Source organism: Mus pahari, chromosome X (assembly GCF_900095145.1).
Source record: "Mus pahari chromosome X, PAHARI_EIJ_v1.1, whole genome shotgun sequence".
NCBI classification, from domain to species: domain Eukaryota; kingdom Metazoa; phylum Chordata; class Mammalia; order Rodentia; family Muridae; genus Mus; species Mus pahari.
The window spans coordinates 30,183,502-30,201,298 of NC_034613.1; the positions used below are offsets into that span (position 1 = coordinate 30,183,502).

The window sequence follows — 17,797 nt, forward strand, 5'->3', positions numbered from 1 at the left end:
CCATAGATGGAGAAACCAAAGTATTCCATGACAAAACGAAATTCACACAATATCTTTCTACGAATCCAGCCCTTCAAAGAATTGTAACGGAAAAACACCAATACAAGGACGGAAACAATGCCCTAGAAAAAGCAAGAAAGTAGTCCTTCAAGAAACCTAAAAGAAGACATCCACAAGAACAGGATGCCAACTCTAACAACAAAAGTGACAGGAAGCAACAATTACTTTTCCTTAATATATCTTAATATCAATGGACTCTATTCCCCAATAAAAAGACATAGACTAATGTTGGAGACCAGGTTGAGAAAACCCCAGGCATTTTACAGCTTGCAGCTGAGAGCCATATAGTTCTTTGATTAGAGCCAGTAACCCCCTCTCCCCTCAAGGCTGTTTCATGGGAATCAGCAAGATTCTGACCCTAAACAAACATCAAGAACTGTTAAGGGAGTCTTCCAGCATTCCAGAGCTGCCCGGAGCTGTCACCTTGGGCTGATAGGAGGACAGGAGATTCAAGATAAGCCACCCAGTGTTCCGGAGCAGTAACGTTAAGGACCTGACATGAATCACTGAAAGTTTCAGACTTGCGATTAACTTCCCCCATTTGTACTTTGCTATGTTCCTTTTGATCACTCCCTAACCCCTCTCTGTATACCATAAAACTTGAGTCTTTTTCCTCATTAAACAGGACTATGACACAAGCAGATGCATGGTCTCCTTATCTTTCTCTTATTCCCATTTCAATATAGGTTTGTGATCCCCCTTGAGGACCATGGAATAACTTGTCCTGTGGGACAGGATAAAGTGGCACCCTGAACCTGGGGCTCGAGGTTCTGATCCTTGCCAGAAGGATGGAGACTGGAGAATAGCTCCAAACAAAGAGAGTTGTGACTATAAATAAAAAGAAGAAGAAGAAGAAGAAGAAGAAGAAGAAGAAGAAGAAGAAGAAGAAGAAGAAGAAGAAGAAGAAGAAGAAGGAGAAGAGAAGAGAGGGGAGGGGAGGGGAGGGGAGGGGAGGGGAGAGGGAAGGGGTGGGAAGGGGCTAGGATGTGTATGGAAACGGTAGGGTATGAAAAGAGACTGGGGATCATGGAAGTAGAGAGGGGAGACAGAACGGGACAGGAGAAAAGATGGGAGGAGACAAGTTGATTGGGAGCCACATAGCGACTATTTATCCATTTACTCATTCAGTTAGAGACAGAAGTTCCTTGTATATCTCTGGCTAACCTGAAACTTCTGCCTCGGCCTCCTGAGCTCTGGGATTGCAGCAGGATGCTATCACCACTGTTTTCTACACATTTGTTCATCAAAGCATCTGGGGTCCTATGCTACAGACTCAAGTTAAGGATGTATGAGCAGCTCCTGAGATGGTTGTTTTTGTGTATGAATGTTTTTCCTGCATGTCTGTATGTGCACCAATGTGTGCCTTGTGCCTAGGGAGGTCAGAAGGGAGCCTTGGATGCCCTGGAACTGGTTATGAGACACCATGGAGGTGCTGAGAATTGAACCTAGGTCCTCTGCAAGAACAAGTGTTTTTAACCACTGAGACATGTCCACAGTCCACTGTCACTTTCTTTTCTTTTCTTTCTTTCTTTCTTTTTTTTTTTTTTAAAGGGACAGGGTTTCTTTGTGTAGCCAGCGGGTTGGTCTGGAGCTCTCAGAGATCCTCCTGCTGCTTTTTTTTTTTTTTTTAAGATTTATTATATGTAAGTACACTGTAGCTGTCCTCAGACACCCCAGAAGAGGACATCAGATCTTGTTACAGATGGTTGTGAGCCACCATGTGGCTGCTGGGATTTGAACTCTGCACCTTTGGAAGAGCAGTCGGGTGCTCTTACCCGCTGAGCCATCTCACCAGCCCCCACTGTCACTTTCTTAATGACTACCCTACCTAATTCTGAGCCCCCAACACACACACACACACACACACACACACACACACGCATATGCACACGCACGCACACACATGCACACATTCCTCATTCCTTTTTTTTTTTAATTAATTTATTTATTATATGTAAGTACACTGTAGCTGTCTTCGGACACTCCAGAAGAGGGCATCAGATCTTGTTATGGATGGTTGTAAGCCACCATGTGGTTGCTGGGATTTGAACTCTGGACCTTCGGAAGAGCACTTGGGTGCTCTTACCCACTGAGCCATCTCACCAGCCTCCTCATTCCTATTTTTACATAGCACTTACCTCCTTCTACCATAAAATAACAGTGTTTCACATTCAGTAAGTCTCCCCTCGTTAAAGCACTAATGCCTGAGGTGCAGGGATTTCTCTCTTTCATGTTTACTAATATTAATGTAAAGACCAAGAACAATGCATGCTAAGTAGCTGGTCCTCAGAAAATATTACTGAATGGATCAATTTTTCTTCTTTGCCTATATGAGACTAGATATTGGCATAGGGCTATAAATGAAACAAGACAATATATGGCTTAAAATCTGCCTGACCAAATACTACATACATATTTGATTACATATTGGCTAGCCTGAACTATAAACACTTGGTGGTGAATACCCTAGCTGTCCTTAACTTTTTCTTAACTTCTGTGATGCCCAACACTTTTCCTGTGTTCCAGCCCTGACTGCTAATCTAATGGACACCTATTCCTTTCAAGTTTCTCTTCAGTATTCAGTACAAAGGGAGTCAAATCACTCTTTCACACAACCTGGGTATTGATGGAAACGTACATAGTATGTATATTGTTGAAACCCTGTGGACAAGCACAAAAGAAATTATTTAGAAAAATATTTTTGTGGTTTGTTTTGAGACAGGTTCTATTTATGTAGCCCTGGCTGGCTTGGAACTCATTATGTAGACCAGGATGTTTGTTTTTTATCCTATATGTGAGGGAAAACCTTGAGCAAGTCTGTCTTCAAAAGTAAGGTTCCGATGTTCAAGCATACTCCGACTCCAATAAATGAGAGTGCAGACTTATAAACATCGACTGGTTTGGGAGCGGCTATTAGCATTTCAAAGGCAGCCTCACTTCACAAAAAGAATTCACTACAGTGTTCAGCAAACACACACACACACACACACACACACACACACACACACACACACACCAAAATGGAGAAACTGGGCTTATGTGATCCATATTCAACTTATAAAATGAACCCTGAACTGGCCATTAAATTACATGTTGGGAGACAGGCTAGACTTCAGCTATGGAACACTAGCCTACCATTTGAGAGAGGCCTTGCTTTCAGTCCTCTCAGTACCAGTAAAAGAAAATATATTGTCAGTAAATGGAAAATGCAGACATTGTGATGAGGGAAATATTTTAGACACAAAACTGTTTAGTGGCAATAATTTCTTTAGACAGTAACAAAAAAACCCACCAAATATTATTAACAGATTATTTCTAAGGACAGAGATCAAGAGTGCTCTCCATTCTGTCTTTTGAGCTGTCCAGTTGCCCCTATCTTCAATAATGAGCGTATAAAGATAAAAACAAAATGTTTAGGGTCTGCAGAGATGGTTCAGCATTTAAGAGTGCTTGGCCCCAAGTTTTGTTCCCATGTCAGGTGTTCATAACTGCCTGTAAGATGGGCATGGTGGGTATTAACCACACCTCTCAGGAGGCAGAGGCAGGAGGACCTCTGTGAATTTGAGACCAGCTGGTCTATATAGTGAGTTCCAGGATAGGGAGGGAGGGAGGGACGGAGGAAGAGAGAGAGAGAGAGAGAGAGAGAGAGAGAGACCCTGTCTCAAAACAAGCTAGCAAGCAAAGGGACTAGGGATAAGATGCATATTTTACATATCAAAGCAGACCTGCTTCCATATTCTCCCAGAATCCCTCAGTCCCTACCTGGCATAACCTGCCCCCAACCCTGAATTTTCCAGCCCAGGGCTGGGCTGCCCTTCCCCAGAGGCTCCTCCCTATGTAATCCAGGCATTTTGGCCTCTCCCTTTTTTTTTCCTCTTCTCCTTCTCTCTCCGCCCTTTCTCTTTCTCTTGCCCACCTCCTTCCATGGTGACTTCCCTGGGCTTGGTCCTTGAGCCCAGTGAACTCAAGAACAGCTTCCCAATAAACCTGTATTTAATAAAATCTAATCTGGTTTGAATTGGCTCGGGTCATCAGTGGAGAAATAACCTATCATCAAGGACTCCATCTCCAGGGGTTCTGACACTATCTTCTGGTACCCACGGCCACTTGCCTTCATGTACACATGCGCGTATATACATAACTTAAAAATAAAATTTTAAAAGTTTAAGTAAACCTTTGCTTTCTAAGAAATTGATTTGTACAGAACGGTAAGGAGGAGGAGGAAAAAAGTCTCGGCAATTATTTATCAAACCTCTTAAAAATTTCGAGGGCAGGGCTGGTGAGATGGCTCAGCAGTTAAGAGCACCGGCTGCTCTTCCAAAGGTCCTGAGTTCAAATCCCAGCAACCACATGGTGGCTCACAACCATCTGTAACAAAAATCTGATGCCCTCTCCTGGAGTGTCTGAAGACAGCTACAGTGTATACACATATAATAAACAAAATAAACAAATAAATAAAAAAAATCAGGGTTTAAAAAAAAATTCGAGGGCAGAGAGCAGTTATCACAGGCTGGCCTGGAATTCCAGGTACTTAATGTCCCTGCCTCTCCAGGCATCACAGGTGTCCACAACTAGACCTGATTTTATTTCTTATCCTATCTTCTAATTCTTCCATTGGGTCTGTAGATACTATTCATCACAGTGACAGTATTTGATAGCTATATTTTAAGACCTTCCCAATTGCTAAAAGTAGCTTTTGTGTTCTCATTACAGGAAACAAGAATGATAGACCATGTATATAGGTTCACTAGCTTGATTTTTGACATTTCAAAAATAAAGAGGTGCCACGGGGGCTGTAGAGAAGGCGCTGGTTAAAAGCACTTATTGCTCTTCCAGAGGGCCTATGTTCCAGCACACACGTTCTTTACCACAACCACCTGTAACTCCAAGTCCAGGGCAACCTGTGCTCTCCAGCACCATACACATATACATGTAGACAGTTGTACACATAGTTAAAATAATAAGAATATCTAAGTAGCAACATATCAAATATAGTGTACATTATAAACAGCTTTAATAATCAATTTATATATTAGTAGGCATATATGTTTTTATCCATTAACAAAAAGAGAAACAAGAACAATCTATAATAATCCAGAATTAAGATAGAAGAGTAAGAAAATGTGTGGTGGTTGCGTCCCTGGGAAATCAACCACATGGTTATTTTAAAACACGTTATCATTTTGTAGGCTTGAAATAAATTAGGCTAAAAGAAATAGCTAGCTTAGTTTGAAAATAGTTGTGATTTATTTTTTTCAGACAGGGTCTCGCGGTATATCCTAGGCTGGACTCTCAACTCGTGATCCTAAACCTGAAGACGCAGTGACCACTCCCAGCTTTCAAGCCTCGACTTTTATTTTTTAAATTTCCAAGTCATTTGTAGTTTGTGTCGAATAAGAAAGTTCCGTTTCAAATGTTTTTAAAGTGGTAGCTAGGACTGTAAAAGAAAAAGGAGAAGGCGGTGATGACAAACCAAGAAATTAAAGGCGGCGGTTCAGGGAAATCGCTGAGTCAGGAGTCGGACAATCACGTGAATAGTTGAGGAAAAAAAAAAAAAAAAAAAAAGAAACTTAGGCGGACCCAGCCTCCAGCGCCACCACGGGCTGGGGAGCGTAGAGTTCAGAGTGTCCTTTGCTTTGTCCCGTGGGCGGAACCTAGGCTGAGGGCGGAGCACCTTAGGGCACATAGGATGTGTTGGGAAGCCGAGGGGCCCAGAAGCTCCAGAGGCGGCATTGGCTTTTTGTGTCCTCCCTGTTCCAGAGCCTTACCGCTGCGCTAGGCGGCCATGCCTTGCTGCCCAAAGTCAAAGCAACTTTGCTAATCCAAAAGGGACTTTTGTACTTTTGAGCGAAAGACTCCCCGGGCTCCGCTGCCTTCCAGGCATTCTTCCAGGAGCTTGCTCCCCCTGCAGGCCTGGGCTTTAAATGCAGTTTGTTTTTTACCGTGGGATGCTACTTTATTCTTGGCGTTGGCGCCAAGAGCAACATTTAACCCCTACCAATTAACTATGGCCTTTTTGAGAAAAGGGGCTGTCCCTTAGGTCTACAGTTGGTGTTCCTGGCTTTACTGGCAGGATATGCTTTTGAAGTCTTCTGCGTACCTACTCAGCCAGTATGCTATATACAAGCATGAGCATGCCGGGAAGCCCAGCTTTGGTTTGGGCTTGGCAAATAACTTACTTGGATGCACAGAGGCATCACCATCGTCTCCTGCGCCTAATTTCCTTCAAAACTTACCAAACTGTACACTCAAAATATGTGTAACTTACACGTCAACAAAACTTGCTTCAAAAAGCACACTCCCAGGATTCACAAATCAGTGTCAGCCTAGCTTCTAAGTAACAAGTTACAAAAAATGGCTCTTTTAAAATAACGTCTATTATTCCTCTCATTGGATAGCTTGTGTACTTTAAAAATCTTGAGTTTCTATAGGTATAGGAACACAGTTCTTACTTGCAGAGTTTTTCATTAGCATCTTCCATTAATATTTTGCTATTATAAAAACTGAAATGGGGAGCATCCCTCTGTTAAACAACTGCAAAGATAGATATTGTAGCAAGTTGAAATTTTGCAAACACAAAACCAAATTGTCTTGGGTTCCCTTAATAGCCATCCATTGCCTACCCAAGATGACTTTGTGACTACCATGTGAAGTCTTTGGGGATGTATTGGATAGCTAGCTTCCTCCAGCCCCAACATGAAGCATGTCATCAGGGAGAACTGGTCGTCTGCCTAGCTGGTATTTCCTAGCTGGTACGTCTTTTAAAAGTATCTTGATTTACAGTTTTATTTGATTTTTATAAATAGAAAGGCTTCACTAAACTGCTAGTGAATGCCAAAATGAAGCATTTGAAGCAACCTGATTTTGGGTTCTGAGGCGGTGGTGGTACATATTTGCCTCCACAATAATCTATCTCTTATTTCTTTTAAATTGAGAGCTGTTGGATCTCTGAGTTCAAGGCCAGCCTGGTCTACAGAGTGAGTTCCAGGACAGCCAGGGCTACACAGAGAAACCCTGTCTAGAAAGAGAGAGAGAGAGAGAGAGAGAGAGAGAGAGAGAGAGAGAGAGAGAGAGAGAGCTGTGTTTTTATGTTGATAGCTGTAATACCAAAGAAAACATAATGTCCACAGGCCTCAACAGAAAGACACTGGAGGTGGGGCCATATGCTTGTTACAATCAGCACTTGGCAGGCAAACGTTGGAGGATCCCAAGTTCAAGATCAACTCAGATTAGAGATGTTATTATTCATCATTATAACCATCCTTCCAGACCTAAAGAAAATAACCAGAGTGACAGAAAGGAAAGAAAAAGTAAAAATACCAAAGCCCTGGATTAATCCACAGGCACTTTGTAAACCAGGCATGGTGGCATACATCTAACCTCTACACTCAGAAGGTAGAGGCAGGAGTAGAAATAGTCCCCTTCAGCCACATAATCAGTGCTGAGTTCCCTAAGACCCTGCCTCAAACCAAGCAAACAAAAACCTGTAACATACAAGTAGGCAATAACACAGCATAGAAATGAGAATCCCTGGGTAAGTGTCCAGGCTGCCACAGATCTGAATTCAGACTATAGCACCTTCCATTGCCAACAGAGAGTGCTAAAATTAGCCGTTTATTTTCTCTGTGCCTCTGCTTCCTTAGAGAGCTCTTGAGTAAAACCAGTGTTAGCTGAAGGGATGGCAAAGGATAAACCCTTTTGATCAGTGCCTTCAATCTAGCTGGGTCTCAAATATGGGCTGCTAGCTCAAAATTTTGTATGTAGAATTACTAAGAGAATGAGGATCACAAACATGGATCTTAGTGTTGTGGGGCCATTCACATCCAACATAAATCCACCATATCTCAAACACCAGGTCTATGCAGATGACAGAAATTGATTGTAATCAAGCTGCTACTATGGGTCCCAAGGCCTGACACTATCACTGAGGCTATGGAACACTCACAAAAAGGGACCTATCATGACTGCCCTCTGAAAGGCTCCACAAGCAGCTGGAAGGGTCAGATGCAGATATCCACACCCAACCAATGGACAGAAGCTGCTGACCCCTGTTGTTGAATTAGGGAAGGCTGAAAGAAGCTGAGGAGAAGGGCGATCCTGTAGGAGGACCAGCAGTCTCAATTAATCTGGACCCCTAAGATCCCTCAAACACAGTCGGACGGTGGTGGCACACCACCAGAACTTGGGAGGCAGAGGCAGGCGGATTTCTGAGTTCGAGGCCAGCCTGGTCTACAAAGTGAGTTCCAGAACAGCCAGGGCTACACAGAGAAACCCTGTCTCGAAAAAAAAAAAAAAAAGCCGGGCGTGGTGGCGCACGCCTTTAATCCCAGCACTNGGGAGGCAGAGGCAGGCGGATTTCTGAGTTCGAGGCCAGCCTGGTCTACAAAGTGAGTTCCAGAACAGCCAGGGCTACACAGAGAAACCCTGTCTCAAAAAAAAAAAAAAATTAAAAATATGTAAAAAAAAAAAAAAAGATCTCTCAAACACTGGACCACCAAACAGACAGCATACACCAGCTGATATGAGGCCCCCAACACACATACAGTAGAGGACTGCCAGGTCTGTGCTCATTCAGAGATGATGCACCTAACCCTCCAGGGAGTTTAGAGGTCAGGTGGGGTGGGGAGGAGGTGTGGGATGTGGAGCAGATGGAGGGTGGATGGGGTGGGGTGGGGTGGGGAATGGAATATGGAGTGTTAAAAAATAAATTAAAAATAAATTTAAATTTAAAAAATAGTTTACCTGATCTTGGTTTCACTTGTTTCTTTCTGTCTCGAAAATCATCCATTTTTGTTAAAATTTTCAAAATTTGTGGAGCGCATGCTTCTGAAGTAAGATTCTTTGAATTTCCTCAGTGTCAGCTGTTGTCTCCCTTTTCATTACTGATTTTCTTTTTTTGGATACTGAGTCTCTGTCTCTTGGTTAGTTTGGCTAAGGGTTTCGTTGTCTTCTTGATTTTCTCAAAGAACCAGCTCTTAGTTTCATTAATTCTTTGTATTGTTTTCTTTGTTTCTAACTGATTAATGTCAGTCCTCATTTAGATTATTTCCTGCCTTCTACTCCTCTTTTGTGTGCTTGCTTCTTTTTTCTAGAGCTTTCTGGTGTACTTTTGAATTGATGATATGAGAACTTTCTAATTTCTTTATGGAGGCACTTACTGCTATTAACTTTCCTCTTACTAGCAGGTAGTAGAATTTGATTGTATAGAGAACATGTAGGACATTTTAAATTATTTCTTTGGCTTGTTGTCAAGTCGTGGAAAACATTTTCTTTAAACCTCTCCCATTAATATGATGTTTTCATGAAATGTGGAGGCTTCCAACACATTCCCTATTAATTTGTCAATTTGATCATTTCCTTGACCAGGCAAACCTGTATGAGAGAAAATATGAGTAATATATAATGGATAATTTTTTAATCTTTTTTATTTGTATTTATTTTTCTTTTCTATAATGGATAATTTCTACTTCTGATGACCTGTTGTAATTGTATAAATAACAAAGTTAATTTGGAATTATCAGGTACAAATTCAGCAGTCTCTATATGCCAAACGAGTCTTTGTACAGACAAAGAATCAGTAATTATGTTAAGATGGGCTGGTAGACTCTTGTACATGTCGAGCCTCTAGCTATTCTTGTACCAGTTGTTCAAGTGCCTGCAATTTTTCTTTTGTTATGGACCACTGCTCTTGCCACAAAGGTTGGTTTGATAACCTTTTTAGCGGCGAGGCTGTTGGTATGTCAGTAGTGGCCCCTTTTATAAATTTGGAAATTTAATCCCTGTGATGTCTTGTTTTTTTTTGACCAAGGGCACAGCTTACAATTGTTCTCTACCACCTGTATCAATACCTTCCCCAGGATCAGCTACCATATTACCTCTAATTTCCTTGTTTGCTGTCCCCAGAATTGCAGGAATATTAATTTGAGTACACCATTGTTGTAAAAGATCCCTTGCCCATAAGTTTATGGGTATATCAGCCACATAAGGTCTCAGCTTCTGTAATGGCTAGTCCTAGTTGTCAACTTAACTATATCTGGAATGAACTATAGTCCAGAATTGGAGGGTTCATGTGTGATCCAGATCGAAAGGCTGGAAGACACAAGTTTCTGACCTGGATGATCATGGAACATGGAGATCATGAAGCAGAGTGGCCATGAAAAGCTTAGGCCCAGGCAAGGTAGTACAGGCCTTTAATCCCAGGAGACTAAGGCAAGAAGGTCAGCCTGGGACAAAACAAGTCCCAGATCCAGGCCTGGTGGTACACACCTTTAATCTGGGCCACACCTTCTGCTGGAGACTTACATAAGGTTGGAAGAAGAAGATTCATCCTTCTTTGCCTGCTTGCACTTACTTGCCAGAACATCTGTTGGAATCTACTTCTAGAGAAGACCAGGTGAAACAACTAGCCTCAAGGGACTGAGTAATTACTAGACTATTGGACTTCCCATCCACAGCTGCCCATTAGTTGGACTATAGACTGTAAGTCTTCACAACAAATTCTCTTACTATATAGAGACTATCCATGAGTTCTATGATTCCAGAGAACCCTGACTAATACAACTTCCCTGTTTGCCCTTCCAGTCCCATACAGGTAATCCATTGAACACTTTGTCTTATTTGTGATAATTTACCAATTCCTATAAATTGTGTGTAAACATTCTGAAGTGGCCAATGTGGATTCCAAGACTTTTGGGAAAGCATCCTAACATCAGCCCCTGTATCCACCAACATTTTCTGTGTCCACACCATTCATTTGTAACATGGGTCTCTGATCATTGACCATTGTTTGTCAGAACACACTTCCCAATGCTCCCAAAAGCTCCTGTTTGTTGTATTAGAGTGGCATTGCCCCTTAATGTAAAGAAATAACAATTGAGCAATCTATCCCCTGCTTTAATTTGCATCTCCTTTTTTTTTTTACATTTGCCATGATTTTTATTTCTTCCTTGCTATCTCCATCTACTACACCTGGGCAGACAATAAATCCTTGAGAAATGCACTTCTTCCCAAGATTATTCCCACTGTTGCTGAAGGAAAGGGAGCACACAATACATACCAGTGGTTAACTTATAACATTCAGCTTTGGGGGGCAATGTAAAAGAGGTATCTGTAGCCAGATCTAAAGCTGCACTTCCTTCTATAGTATGGATAAGATCAGAAATACCTAATTTTCTTTTCTGCTTGGTATCTCCTGACTGACCAAAGGAAAACATATCTTATTGTGGGGCCTTGAGAGCTGACACTTGGTTCTTTTCCCGGTGGCAAAAGGTTACTTCCTATGTCTTAAATCAGCAGTCCTCTGACCAGTTTGCCTGTTCCACAGCAACTATAATACCCTGGAAGCCTTTGTGACTCATAGTAACTAGAACCAGCTCGTTCACTTCTCTGATTACCGTATTCTCTAAAATCAATGTACCTGTTATTTGGGGCTTTGGATCTTTTAGCCTTATGATTTCTTTAGAAATGACCAAATTGATCACAATTAAAACATCGAGCATTTTGATTTCTGATATCTCTAGCTACAATTTGCCATATGATATTAGCATTCTCAGGGTGCCCGCCCTGAGAACCAATATCAGTTGTTTCCCTTATCCATTCATCTCTAGGGGCTCCACATGCTTTAAATGATCTGATTGCTCTCACATTTAGTGTTTACATTCTCAAAGGCCAATATTTCTATCAATGACTGGATTCAGGGTCTGATATGGTTCTATTCATAGCTGAACTCAGCCTCTATAAGAATTCTGTAAAAGCTCTCCAAAATCCTGTATTAGTTTATTTAGTAAAGGAGGTGGATTTTTCCCAGGTTCCTCAACCAAATAAAGTGGCACCATGACATTGTTCAGTTTACACCATCATAAGATCTGATTTGTTCTTGTAAGTGAGCATAATGCCTTTCACCAAGCAGATGGGTCTTTGGTAACATTTATTCCCCTTGCTAAATTACATCGTGCTACATTTGTGGCTTTGTGCCTCCACCAGGTCAACCATTGTAATTGTTGGCCAGCTTCTAGAACAGCTGACACCAATCCCTTCCAATCTTATGGGATCACCCTATGCTGTGTAGCCCAGTTCTTTAGCATGTCTTTGGCAAGGGGGAATGTAGCCCATACAAAACAATAGACTCTGTAAAGTGCTTTAAATCTAGCATTTCTATTTGATGCCAGGTCAGTTCATTATAGACAGGAATACCATCATTAGTAGACATATGCTGGACAAGGACTAGGAAGGCTGAAGTTGGCTACGTAAGCCCAAGCAAGTCCTCTGGTGGTGTACTTGGTTGCACATTAACCCTTTGTGCCTGTGCCGCCTTGTCTCACTAAGGCGCTTTGGGCACCTGGAAGTGACAGTAAGTGGAGCAGGGCGGGGGGCACTTTACCTTCCAGCCTATTTTTCATCGTGTAATACACGCCTGAACTCTGTTATCCTGCTCCACCTGGCTCTTTTTGCTTCCCAAACATTCCGACCTCTAGTCGCAAACTCTCTATGTGCATAGCCAACTCTGCAATCTTTTCTAGCAGAAGAGAATTGAGTGAACCTTCTGAGTTTTCAGCTTTCCCTCCAAACTTTTTCAGAATAGTATATGTGAACAGTACAAAGCAAAACCAGAAAACCCCGCGGGGAACAGAGTAGGAGACCACCCCAGCGGCAGTAGCTGCCATCTTGCCAATTTTCTTAAGCAACATGGCTAACCCCTCATAATCTGCTGTTTCTCTACCTCTTTAGAAGCAGAGTTACGGTGATTGGAGAAACTCCACAAGGACTAAGAGAACAACTTCTTCACTTGTTCGTTGAACAGGAAGAGAAGATGTTGGAATGGAAAGTTTTAAACAAATACTACCTACCTGACTTTGACTCAGCGAAGATCCCGAAACTCAAGCTACCCAAGGACCTGCAGTATGTGGTGCAGCTGATGGCCCCCTTCATGAGGTGTAAGACTTGTGGACAATGCATCCACAAGGGGAACAAGTTCAACACACAAAAGGAAACAGTCCAGAACGAGGCATACCTGGGCCTGCCAATCTTCCGATTGTACATCAAGTGCATGTGCTGCTTGGCCGAGATCACCTTCAAGACAGACCAGAGAACATGGACTACACTATGGAGCAAGGAGCCATGCGCAACTTCAGGCCGGGAAGCTTCTGGAGGAGGAGAAGCTTGTGCAGAAGGAGCAAGAGGATGAGGAACTGAACAACCCCATGAAGGTCCTAGAGATCCGTACAAAGGACTCCAAGCTGGAGATGGAAGTGCTAGAAAACCTGCAAGAGACCTGAACCTGCGGCAGGCGCATGTGGACTTCGAGGCCATGCTGTGGCAACACCACCTGTTTCAGGAGCAGTGGCGACAGCAGCAGGAGGAGGAAGAAGAGCGGGAGACAGCGGCCTTGCTGGAGGAGGCTTGCCATCAAAGGCTTCCGGAGGACTCCGACTCCAAGGATGAGGCTCCACCTTCCCGACCACAGGCAGCTGCAAGACCTAACCCCACAGCCATCCTCGATGAGGTACCAAAGACCAAGAGGAAAAACGGAGACCCTGTGCAGCAGAGCACAGTTGGCAGGTTTGTTTGTGCCAGAGAAGGTAAAGACGGAGGTCAACGGGGGCTCAGAGCAGATCCGGGTGTCCACCGCTGGTGCCCCGAGAGCAGGAAGGCGGCCAACCCTACACCCCAGACACCTGGTGCCTCCTCCCTGAACACAGCGAGGGCAGAGACAGCTATCACTGAGGCACACCCTGGCATCATAGACCCAAGAAATGAGATGGGATCAAGGAAGCATCCTCAGCAAAGGCCTCAGGACCATTTCTGCCATGGGTCCTGGCAGGGTGTGGAGAAGCAATGTCCCCAGGCACCCCAGGACAGACAGCCTGGTCCACTCCTTCAGTCCTTGAGTTCTGTGGAGCCTGTTGGCCGGTCCCTTCCTACCACAGATCTGAACACTGACATGAAACAGGGGACAGTGACAATGGGCACCATCTCCCAACCATACACAAGGTCGGGGGCTCCACCTGCATGCAAGACAGTAGTACTGTAAAAAAAACAAACAAACAAACAAAAAAAACAAAAACAAGAAAGAATAGAAAATCAATTGAAAAACAAACAACAAAAAAGCAGAGTTACCCATTATGCCTTAAGCCATGTTGGGTGCCACCTGTAGGCATGGATTTTTTGCAACCTACTTTTAATAGGGTTCAACCTCTCCTCTAGCCCACCACCCAGCAAGAGGTAGTGGAAGACAAAAGTTATTAGAATAGGGGGAAAGTGGACTTGTTCAGCAATAGTTCTTTAGGGACAAGCTCGATCTTTTTTGGTAGCAGTTCAGTCCTATAGCAAACGCCAAATACAACTCAGCAGCTACAGTCCAGTCCTCTAGGCAGGCAGACACCTGGCAGCTGTAGATAAATCCTGAAGAAGCTGCCAGGCTCTTCATCTGGCCTTAGGAGAGGCTACAGAGGTGGCAAGCTGCTGCAGGAACCTCACAAGCCGTTCTTGGGTGAGTTTCTTTCAATGGCAGCATTATCACAAGCTCAGCTCAACAGCACTGTGTAAGGTGAACCAATGCATGCTTGTCTTTAGCGAAGAATAGTGAGGCAAACCAAACCAAGCCAAACCAAGGTTCACTGCTTGTCTCCCACTGTCTGTGGGGGCATATTTATACTCTTTCGTCAAGTGTCCTTTCATGTGTTTGCCTTAGCAAGACATCCTTTCACCTGTGTGCCCCAGCAAAACATCATTTGACATAACTAACTTTCCAAAGAACTAGAAGATTCCAGTTTATGTGGGTATGGGGTTGGGGATTGGGAGGGGATAGTTGGTGAGTGTCATCAGAGTGAAAGTTTCCCCATCTTTGAGGACTTTTACCAGTCAAACAAGATAAAAGGGGTAGTGTTAATAGGTCAGAACGGTACCTGGCATATGGTACTATGAAGTAAGTAGTACTTAATTTATTTTGTCATTATCATTGGTGGCAGAGCTATCTGTCTTGTAGTATCGTTGTGAGCAGAGTATTAAATGAAATGAAGTAATAAAGTTCTTAGCAGATACCCTGAGACACAAGACTGAGCTGGGATTAGTTCCTGCCCTCCTTCTGAGTGTTCCTCCCCAATCCAGTCCACTCCATGAAGCTTTCCCTGTTTCATGCTCCCTGGCTCAAAACATGGAGACATTTTTCTTATTTTGGGACCTCATGGGTGATGCATGACTACCATGTATCCAGGTTGTTGTGGGAGACCTGACTTCTTCACACTGAGTTACAGGGAAGCAAGTAAGCTTGCCTAGAGGTAGCATCCCAGACTATAAACGGTGAAGCTGAGCTCCCTGTGCTGGTTTAGATGAGAATAGCCCCATATGCTTGTATGGATGAATATTTGGTCCCAAATTAGTGAACTGTTTTAGGAGGATTAGGAGGTGTCTCCTTGTTGGAGGAGGTATGTCAATGGGAGTAGGCTTTGGGTTTTCAAAAACCCATGCCTAGTACTACCTGAGGATCCAGTTATACCACTCTCCTGGGCATATACCCAGAAGATGTTCCAACTCGTAATATGGACACATGCTCCGCTATGTTCATAGCAGCCTTATTTATAATAGCCAGAAGCTGGAAAGAACCCAGATGTCCCTCAACAGAGGAATGGATACAGAAACTGTGGTACATTTACACAATGGAGTACTACGCAGCTATTAAAAACAATGAATTCGGGCTGGAGAGATGGCTTAGCGGTTAAGAGCACTGACTGCTTTTCCAAAGGTCCTGAGTTCAAATCCCAGCAACCACATGGTGGCTCACAACCATCCTTAACAAGATCTGATACCCTCTTCTGGAGTATATGAAGACAGCTACAGTGTACTTACACATAATAAATAAATAAATCTTTAAAAAAAAAACAATGAATTCATGAAGTTCTTAGGCAAATGGATTGAACTAGAAAATATCATCCTGAGTGAGGTAACCCAGTCACAAAAGAGCACACATTGTATACACTCACTGATACTGCTTGTGGACGTTGTACATCGTGGTGCGGAGCCTAGTGCGCACCAGGAGTACAACGTCCACAAGCAGGATGTAGCAGAGGATGGCCTTGTGGGACATCCATGAGAGGAGATGCCCTTGGTCCTGTGAAGGCTCTATGCCCCAGTGTAGGGGAATGCCATGACAGGGAGGGGGAATGGGGGTGGGGGAGCACCCTCATAGAAGCAGGGGGTGGGTGAGGGGATGTAATAGGGGATTTCCAGAGGGGAAACCAGGAAAGGGGATAACATATGAAATGTCAATAAATAAAATATCCAATAAAAAAGAAAAATTATATGCCAGTCCCAGTGAGTGTTCTCTCGTTTTCTCTCGTTCTCTCTCTCGTTCTCTCTCTCGTTCTCTCTCTCGTTCTCTCTCTCTCTCTCTCTCTCTCTCTCTCTCTCTCTCTCTCTCCATATATACACACACACACATGTGGATCAGAAGGAAGCTCTCTTCTACTGCTCTAATGGTATGCCTGCCTGCCTGCTGCCATTCTCGCCACCATCATGGTCATAGACTAAGCCTCCTAGAATTGTGAGCCCCAAATTAGATGCTTTCTTTTATAAGTTGCCTTGGGCATGGTGTTTTTGTGACATCAATAGAAAAGAAAGGAAAACATTCCTAGAGGTCAGGGCATGGCCTGTCACAAGTTGGGCTTTACAAAAGCAGACACTGAGGTAGAATTTAAGGTGTGAGTTGAGTGTGTTTAGAGATTAATCACTATGAAAGGAAAGAGTAGGGAGCAAAGGACATGGACCACACTTCTCAGGGCAGCACCCTTGCTGTTGCAAACTGGAGGATGAAATGTTCCTCTCAGCACTCACCTTTGTAAGACTCAGGTGACAGAAATAGCAAGCTCAGTAAGAAAGGAACCTGTGGCACATGTCGAAAAGACACGTGTAACAGACTTTTCTTGACCATACCAGAGAGTCACAATCACTTGGTGTGCATCATCCAATAAAGAAAGGACTATTAGAGAAGAACCCTGAGGAACAGAAATAATGTTACCATTATTATGGGTTAGCAAAGTACATGGATGCCTCTCTCAGCATCTAGAGATAGAATTCAGGGGATGCACACAATGCAAAAGGAAAAACAGAGCATAATCATCTAAAGCAGTGGCTCTCAGCCTTCCTATAACTGAGACCCTTTAATACATGTCTTAGGGTTTTACTGCTGTGAACAGATACCATGACCAAGGCAAGTCTTATAAAGACAACATTTATAGGTTCTTATAGGGGCTGCCTTATAGGTTCAGAGGTTCAGTCCATCATCAAGGCAGGAACATGGCAGCTTCCAGGCAGGCACTGTGCAGGAGGAGCTGAGAGCTCTACATCTTCATCTGAAGGCTGCTAGCAGAATACTGGTTTTCAGGCAGCTAGGACTAGAGTATTAAAGCCCACACCCACAGTGACACACTTATTCCAAGGCCATACACCTCCTAAGAGTGCCATTCCCTGGGCCAAGCATATTCAAACCATCACAATACAGTTCCTCATGTTGTGATGACCCCCAACAATAACATTATTTTTGTTGCTACTACATAATGGTAAATTTGCTACAGTTATGAATCGTACTGTCGGATATGCAGGATATCTGATATGAGACTCCCATGAAAGGGTCCTTCAATTCCTAAGGGTGTTGTGATGTATAAGTTGAGAACCACTGCTCTAAACTAACCTCCAACCGAAATCTGGGATTTCCTTAAATCATGAATATCGACACAAAGCTCAG

The 17,797-nt window shown here is 43.3% G+C and overlaps 1 pseudogene; it reads left to right on the top strand.

The window, feature by feature from the left end:
• Positions 1 to 12,868: 12,868 nt before the first annotated feature.
• On the top strand, positions 12,869 to 14,089 carry LOC110313775 (annotated as a pseudogene).
• The last annotated feature ends 3,708 nt before the right edge of the window (positions 14,090 to 17,797 follow it).